This window comes from Callithrix jacchus, chromosome 4, assembly GCF_049354715.1.
Source record: "Callithrix jacchus isolate 240 chromosome 4, calJac240_pri, whole genome shotgun sequence".
In the NCBI taxonomy this organism is placed as follows: Eukaryota; Metazoa; Chordata; class Mammalia; order Primates; family Cebidae; genus Callithrix; species Callithrix jacchus.
The window spans coordinates 170,920,923-170,928,814 of NC_133505.1; the positions used below are offsets into that span (position 1 = coordinate 170,920,923).

At 46.4% G+C, this 7,892-nt stretch overlaps 1 pseudogene; it reads left to right on the plus strand.

The window, feature by feature from the left end:
- The first annotated feature begins 4,356 nt into the window (after positions 1–4,356).
- On the plus strand, positions 4,357–7,610 carry LOC108591072 (large ribosomal subunit protein uL14 pseudogene; annotated as a pseudogene).
- Positions 7,611–7,892: the final 282 nt, after the last annotated feature.

Sequence of the window (7,892 nt, forward strand, 5' to 3'; positions counted from 1 at the left end):
CTCCCATCACCACCTCCCACCTCCCACCACCACACCCCCCATCACCCCCCCGTCTCCCCACCGCCTCCCCCCTCCGCTTCCCCACCTCCCACTGCCGAGCCCCTCCCACCACCTCGCCCCTCCCACTACCTCCCCCTCCCACCACCGCCTCCTTGCTGCCCGCCACCGCGCCCCTTCCCAACCCCACACCCCTCCCACCACCACCTCCCACCTCCCACCACCACGCCCCCCATCACCCCCCCCACCACTTCCCCACCTCCCACTGCCGAGCCCCTCCCACTACCTCGCCCCTCCCACCACCACCTCCCACCTCCCACCACCAAGCCCCCCCATCACCCCCCCTCTCCCCACCGCCTCCCCCCTCCCCCCACCGCTTCCCCACCTCCCACTGCCGAGCCCCTCCCACTGCCCCGTGGGAGCCTGCGTTTTCTTCTCAGGGGCTGGAGCGCCCACTCTGTGCTCTGCACGAGTTCCCATCATGGCAGCAGCTCCAGGTTCCACAGCTCACTGCCTGCTTATGCCTGAAACCCGTCCTCCCTAAATCTCCTCAGGGAGCCGAAGGGGTCCGTTTGGCTCCAGCACTTCCGGGCGTGGTGGAGGACGCAGCTCTTCAGGCGCCAGACCCACTGCGACCAGGGGGGACGCACCTGCCGGAGACCGGCCCTGGCTGTCTTCCTTGTCATTTCTCCTTTCGTGGCTTGGCCTGGGCTCAGCATGGGCTTCCTCACTCCCGCTCAGCGCCTTGGTACCCAGCTCATGGGAAACCTCACCCCGCTAGCCGGAGACCACGCCCTGCTCGCAGGAGACCACGCCCACTCACCAGAGGCCATGCCCCACTCACCAGAGACCACGCCCCACTTGCCAGAGACCACGCCCCACTCACCGGAGGCCATTGTCACTCCACTCAGAGACCTCACCCCACTCACCAGGGGCCATCCTCACTCTTTCGTGAGAGGTTGCAGCTGCCATCATCCAGGCTGCTACCTCCTGAGGGTTGATGTTTCTTCCCTTTCTGTGTCAGAGGCCTTTAAACCGAAGCAACTCCTTCTTGAATAGTGTAATGGTTACTGCCGAGTTTAAAATGAGGAAACTGAGGCCAGTATAAGAACAATCAGATGCCAATTTATTTATCTCCCGGGCGAGGTTCTGTGGTCCTAAGGAAAGGGGGCCAGAGAAGTCGTGCTTGACTTCTCAGGGCAGGGGGTTTTATGGGAGTTAGAAGGGGGCTGGCCTAGGATGCATGGGGTGGGCTGCCATTGGGTAAGGCTTGGCAATATTGAAGAAATATTGATTTCTTCAATATTCACCGGTTCAGCTGTATAGTTTAGTGCTGAGAGTGCACGGTTTGGTGCCGAGGTTCAAATGCATAGCTTGGTGCTGAGAGTGCATAGTCTACTGCTGAATATAGACCTGGGGGCAGAATGCAGAAGTGGGAGAGGAGAGCCCGCATGGAGGAGCCAGATGCTTAGTAATGAGTTCTGCTTGATAAACTGTTTTCAGGCATACAGAGGGGTGGGTGTTGTTCATCCGGCTCTTAGCAAGGCTATCGGCCTTACAAATAGAGGAGGATAAAATGAGGCTGGGATCTACTGGGCTGCATTTCCAGGAGATTATGGCATTCTAAGTCACAGTATGAAGCAGGAGGTTAGCACAAGATGTAGGTCACAAAGACCTTACTGATAAAACAGTCTGGGATAAAGAAGTCAGCCGAACCCTACCAAACCAAGATAGCGACGAAGGTGGCTGCCAGTCTCCTCACTGCCCCTTATATGTTAATTACAATGCATTGGCATGCTAGAAGACACTTTCACTAGTGCTGCGACAGTTTACAAGTGCCGTGAAAACATTAGGAACGTATCCAGTATGGTCTGAAAAGGGAGGAACCCTGAGTTCTGGGAACTGCCCACCGTTTTTGGTTTCCCAGAAAATTCAGGAATAATCACCCTTTGTTTAGCACATAACCAAGAAAATGCTGTCGAAGTAGGCAATGAGCCGTGCTGCTGCTCTGCCTGTGGAGCAGCCACTCTTCATCCCTTTACTTTCTTAATAAACCTGCTTTCGCTTTATGGATGTGCCTCGAATTTTTTCTTTTTCAAGATCCAAGAACTCTCTCTTGGGGTCTGGATCGGGTCCCCTTTCTGTTAACATCTTGACTAACAGACTCTTTCAATGAGGGATTTGAGGACAAAGCTCTTAGTGTCTCTTGTGAAAGGAAGTTGGTTCCCTTCCTCCCCACAGTGATTCCATTGCTGAGAAGTCCGGCATAGGGAGCAGCCCAGGAGCCCCACATCGCCGGGAGGAAGCCCTTCCTAGGGCAGTGGGGTGGGACCCCTGATCCCCATTCCCCTTCCTGCTGTTTTTACTCCCCATTCTCATCCCAGTCAAACAGGAAGCAAGGGCTTGCCCACAGGCCTTTGGGCTCCTTGTAGATCAGCATCTATCTGAACGTTTATTATAAACGTTCCTGAAATTTTCTATTCCTCACAATAAATTTGGAGCAATCCGGGTCAGTGTGGAGGTTTTCTGACGGAGTCTACACACTGGCCTTTGTGCTTCTGCTCTGGCAGGTTCAGAACTGTGCCTCAGAGCTGCTCTATTGCCAAACAGAATGGAATAATTCTTCTGGGGCTTTTTTTCTTAGCATCCATTGAAATGTAAATGGTACTCCCCTCCTGTTTTACAAATTGAGTGTCACAGAACACAAATATACAGTGGGATGCTAATAGGAGTTCTGAAAAGAAAAAAAAAAAAGATTCTGAAGTTAAATGAGTTTGGAAAACTCGCATACCTGGAGAATAATCATGCATATTAGCACATTAAGAACCTGAGACATTCTTTAGTGAATGATTCCATTACTTTGGATAGTCAGAACTTGTCAAACCTATTCGATGACAGAACCTTCTTTTCTGATTAATACTAACTTTTCGGGACACTAGTATTCTGTTCACCTCGGTCTGGGAGACACAGGAAGATCGCTTTCTCATGGTTCTTTTTCTAATCCCCTACTTAGACAGTCGAAAGCAGACTTTTTTTTTGTTATTGTTGCTGCTGTTTAGTTATTGTCTTGTAATGCAACGCAATTTAATAATACTAAGGATCAGTTTTACTAGTGAGACTTGAACCGCAGATGTATTGCCAAACCTCTCCAGGTCTCCTGAAGGTCCCAGTCACATTGAGCAGCTACTCCCCGGCAGTTTCTTTCACAACATGCTCTTTGAAATTGGCCGGAAAAGATTCCTCCTCAGACTTCAAATCCATTTTCATTAGCTTTCTACTTCTTTCCCGCCCCTTGTCCCCCAGGAAATTGCGATGGCTCTAGGTTTCTGTATGACTCTCTTCTCACCCATGTTTTATCCATTTATACTGATATCTCCTCCTTTATTCTCACTGAAACAGGTTTGATTTCAGTAAACAAATACCGTCACTTGAAAGAGGTCCTGATCCAGACCCCAAGAGAGGGTTCTTGGATCTCACGAAAGAAAGAAGTCAAGGCAAATCCATAAAGTGACAGTGAGTTGGTTAAAAAAGTGAAGGAATTAAAGAATGGCTACTCCATAGGCACAGCAGCATGGGCTGTTCTTTGGCTATTTTATGGTTATTTCTTGATTATATGCTAAACAAGGAGTGGATTATTCATGGTTTTCTGGGAAAGGGGTGGGCAATTCCCAGAATTGAGGGTTCCTCTCCATTTTAGAGCTTATAGGGTAACTTTCTGATGTTGCCACTGCATTTGTAAACTGTCATGGCACTGCTAGGAATGTCTTTTAACATGCTAATGTATTATAATTAGTGGATAATAAGCAGTGAGGATGACCAGAGGTCACTTTCCTTGCCTTCTTGGTTTTGGTGGGATTTGGCCAGGTCCTTACTGCATGCTGTTTCATCAGTAAGGTCTTTGTGACCTGTATCTTGTGCCACCCTCCTATCTCAGGGTGGCATAGAATGTCAGCAGCAGAACTTGTCAGTAGCCTGGAATTTATGTCAATCAACCCTTTATCTTGTGTCAGGAATATCTGGGCCAGGGCAATGTAAAAACACTCAGAAACGGAGATGCAACACACCTCTTGCCCTTTCCTTCTGTTCCTGTCTGAACACATTCCTCATAAAGTAGGCTTATCCAAATATTACAAATACGGCTTTATTCAGATCAGATCCTGACATGAATTCTGAAGCTGTCATCTGTAAATTCATGGCTTTTGCTGTAAATTGGGGATGAGTATGTGCTTTTACTCTGGGTTCTAATCGTAAGTTAGAGATAAACAGTCACAGCAGTAGCTTCATCATTGCCTAAAGCAAACTCAAACTTATTGAAACCTTTAGGGCTTCTAGTAACTTGTAAGAAAATTTAGCTTAGACATGAAGACTACTCAGGCGTCCTACTCCTACCTCAAGTTAGCTGTTGAAACCCACCTATGGGGACAGCTGTGTCTATCATACGGAGTCACAGTTCATTTATCTGGCCAGGTGGAAGAGTACAGGGCTGCCTCCCTGGATAGGACAGATGGAACGCTGCTTGAAAGGCTGGAGCTGCATGATTATGCTTATTCCGGAAGTAACAGAGACCCACAGCTCAACATTCCAGAGCATATATCAAGAGACCAGCATATATTCTGTGCCCTCTAAGAATAGTAGTGTCATGGCTACTGTGTCATGTCTAAGAACAGTAGTGTCATGTTAAAATACTAAAATATTTCTAGAGTGATTTATTAACGTCTGTTGCCCCAAGATTTCCCCATGATCCAGAAACTAAAGGGTTAATGCCAGGCAGGGAAGAGACTCTAGAGTCTGATAATCTCTGAGGCTACCAAGAACCTTGCACTTCAATTCATTTCTGACTGCAGAGAGGGTTTACAGACACCTTCTTCTCCTTCTACGTTTCTACCTCAACCCATTGAGGAAGGACTTCCTGCCAACCTTCTTGTAGATGATTCTCCAACGATGTCCAGACTTTTTGCCTTTTTGCTCCACACCTTGTGTTTTGTTCATGGAGCACCTCAATCTATTCTGATTGTGGAACATTGGTCATATTGCATCCCTAGTCCCTTCTGGTTCCAGTTAACCCCACAAAGAACAGCCCAGACAGTACCGCTCATCCACACTCTTCTTTCCCATCTCCCTAGGCCATTGCAAACTTATGGGGAACATCTGTGGAGATCCCAGCATGCCAGCCTTAGGCCCTGCATTTCAACTTTTGCCTGGCAGAGAGGACACAGGTCCCAGTAGGGAAGATTGTGCTCCTGGCCATAGACAAAAGCCTGTGGTTCCTGTGGCCCACAGGCCAGGGCTGGCCACCAGGGGCCAGTGTTAACTGAAGCTGCCTTGCTTAGCCATTCATAGAAACAGCCACTCCTGCAGGATGCTAGCTGTCATGAGCCAGGGAAATACAAGGAAATCAGACAGCACAGGTGGATAATATTTTCAAGGTTACCTTTGGCCCAATGCATCTCAGATGCTTGCCTGCCCCAGGGACTAGTGTCCCATTCCTTAAAGAGGAGTAGGCACTCACCAGATTTCCACAGGGAACAACACAAATTCATGGGACGCTTAGGAAACTGAGTAGTAAAAGAAGTTGTCAGACTGGGGTGCATACGGAGGAGTGCAGAACAGAGAGGATGAAGGCAGTAGACAGTCCTCATGTGAGGGACCTTCCTGATGTTCTCAGGGGTGTTCATTGTTTACTGCAGCTCAGGAGTTGTATAGCTAGGAAAGGTTTAATTCAGTGGATTGACACAATGAGATAGGTATGTGTTTCAGAAAAATATCACCTTACTGCAGGAACTAAAAGAAGGTTACCGTAGGCATTGCAGTAACCATCTACACACACCCACAAACACACACTCACACACACAGGCAAAAATACATTCGAAGGTGATGAGGCCTGTGGGGCATGGTGAGGAGGCGACATATTTCCAGATAAATTGAGTAGAGTCAACATACCTGAAGGCAGATAGGTTGCATGGATGTGGGGTACAAGGGTAAAGAAGGAACTTAAGATTCTTCTGGGCCCTGGTTTAAGCAGCTGGAGTGATGTGCCATTCAAAGAAACAAGAACGATGCTCACATAGTTCTTGTGAAATTCTATAGGACTAAGATGTTTTGGGTGCAAACCAATTCATCATGAAGTGCTTAGGGGCCTCCAGGTTTCTGTATCCTTTTAGGAATGTGGGGCTAGAGTTTAATACAGAGATTAGAGCTGGAGATAAAGGTTGGTGAACATTCAGCACAGGAGGCGATTAAAACTGATCACAGCAAGATTCCTGGGAGAGTGTGTGGAGAATGGCTGGAGCACTGAATGACGTGGTGCAGGTATGGGTTTCACGCGTTGCTCAGAGACTTAACATTTTTCACCTGTAGTTTTTCATTTTAAGATAATTATCTAATAGCCCCAACTGCCTACAGCTGGAGATACTAGGGTACTCACTAGGTTGACTCATTGGGTGAAATATTAACACAAAGTCGAACATTCAGATTGCTCCATTCTTTCACAGAACCATGCTTCTACCTCCACAGGATATTTACATGTTCTGGTCCTAGTTTTTGGAACATTCCAGCTTCCCGGTTTAGCTTAAACCCTCCTAATGTTTCCTGACCATTCAAAGCTCAACTCTAGCTCTCTCTTTCCCAGCCTAGGTCATTTTCCTTTCCTTCACTGTGTTCTTCCTAAATTGCAGATTTTCCTGTTTTTTTTTGGTGGAGAACCTAACAAAGTAGAAAAGTGATGTATTGAACCCCCTTTTACAGCTGCTAGCGAGAGCAGTCATCAACTTGTTGCTTTTAATCTGTCTGTGCCCCTACTTCACTTTGTGTGAATATTGTGAAACATATTACATCAATTCTTGTCCCTTCTTCTCTGGAACTTCGTTATACACTATGCATTTCTAAGAAACATCTATAATCTCTATTGTGACATCACGTCCTAAAAAAATTGACAAAATATGGAATGCCTAGTCCCTATTTAGTATCCTCTGACTGCTTTGAATGTATGTTTGTTGCTGGTTTGCTGAAATCGGGATCCAAACCGGTGCATGTAGTTGTTAAAATCATTTAATTTACTTTTATTTTATGTTTCAAATTTACATATATATATATATATACACACATACACACACACACACACATATAAACTAAATCATTTTTCTGATAGACTTGATCAATTGCTTCCGTAAAAACCTATTTCAGCTTCCTTCTTTCCAGTGTTCAAGATATCAAAGTGAGGACACGGTAGGTCCTCTGGTGCGAAATTCCAGATTTCCTTCGGTCTTCCGGTAGGAGCTGTGATCAACTGTGCTGACAACACGAGCCAAAAACCTGTGTATCATCGCTGTGAAGGGGATCAAGGGATGGCTGAACAGACTGCCTGCTGCTGGTGTCGGTGACGTGGTGATGGCCACAGTCAAGAAAGGCAAACCAGAGCTGAGAAAAAAGGTACATCCAGCAGTGGTCATTCGACAATGAAAGTCATTCCAGAGAAAACATGGCATGTTTCTTTATTTTGAATATAATGCAGGGGTCAAGGTCAGATGAAAGGTTCTGCCATTACAGGACCGGTAGCAAAGTAATGTGCAAACCTGTAGCCCTGGATTGCATCCAATGCTGGCAGCGCTGCATGATTCTCCAGTATATTTGTACAAAATAAAAAACTTTAAAACCATTAAAAACAAACAAACAAACAAACAAAATCTACTTCAAATGTTTAGGCAAAAATAATTCTGAAGCAGTTCCCATTGCATCTCATCATCCAGCTCATAGTATTTGGTTGATCCACTTTTTGAGATTATTGAGCTCAGGTGGTGTCAGTTTGATCTATTATTTAAAAAGTTTTTCACCCAACTTGTGCTGATACAGTTTTCATATCCAGTGAAATTGCTGCCCAGAGCCAGATTGTCATTAGA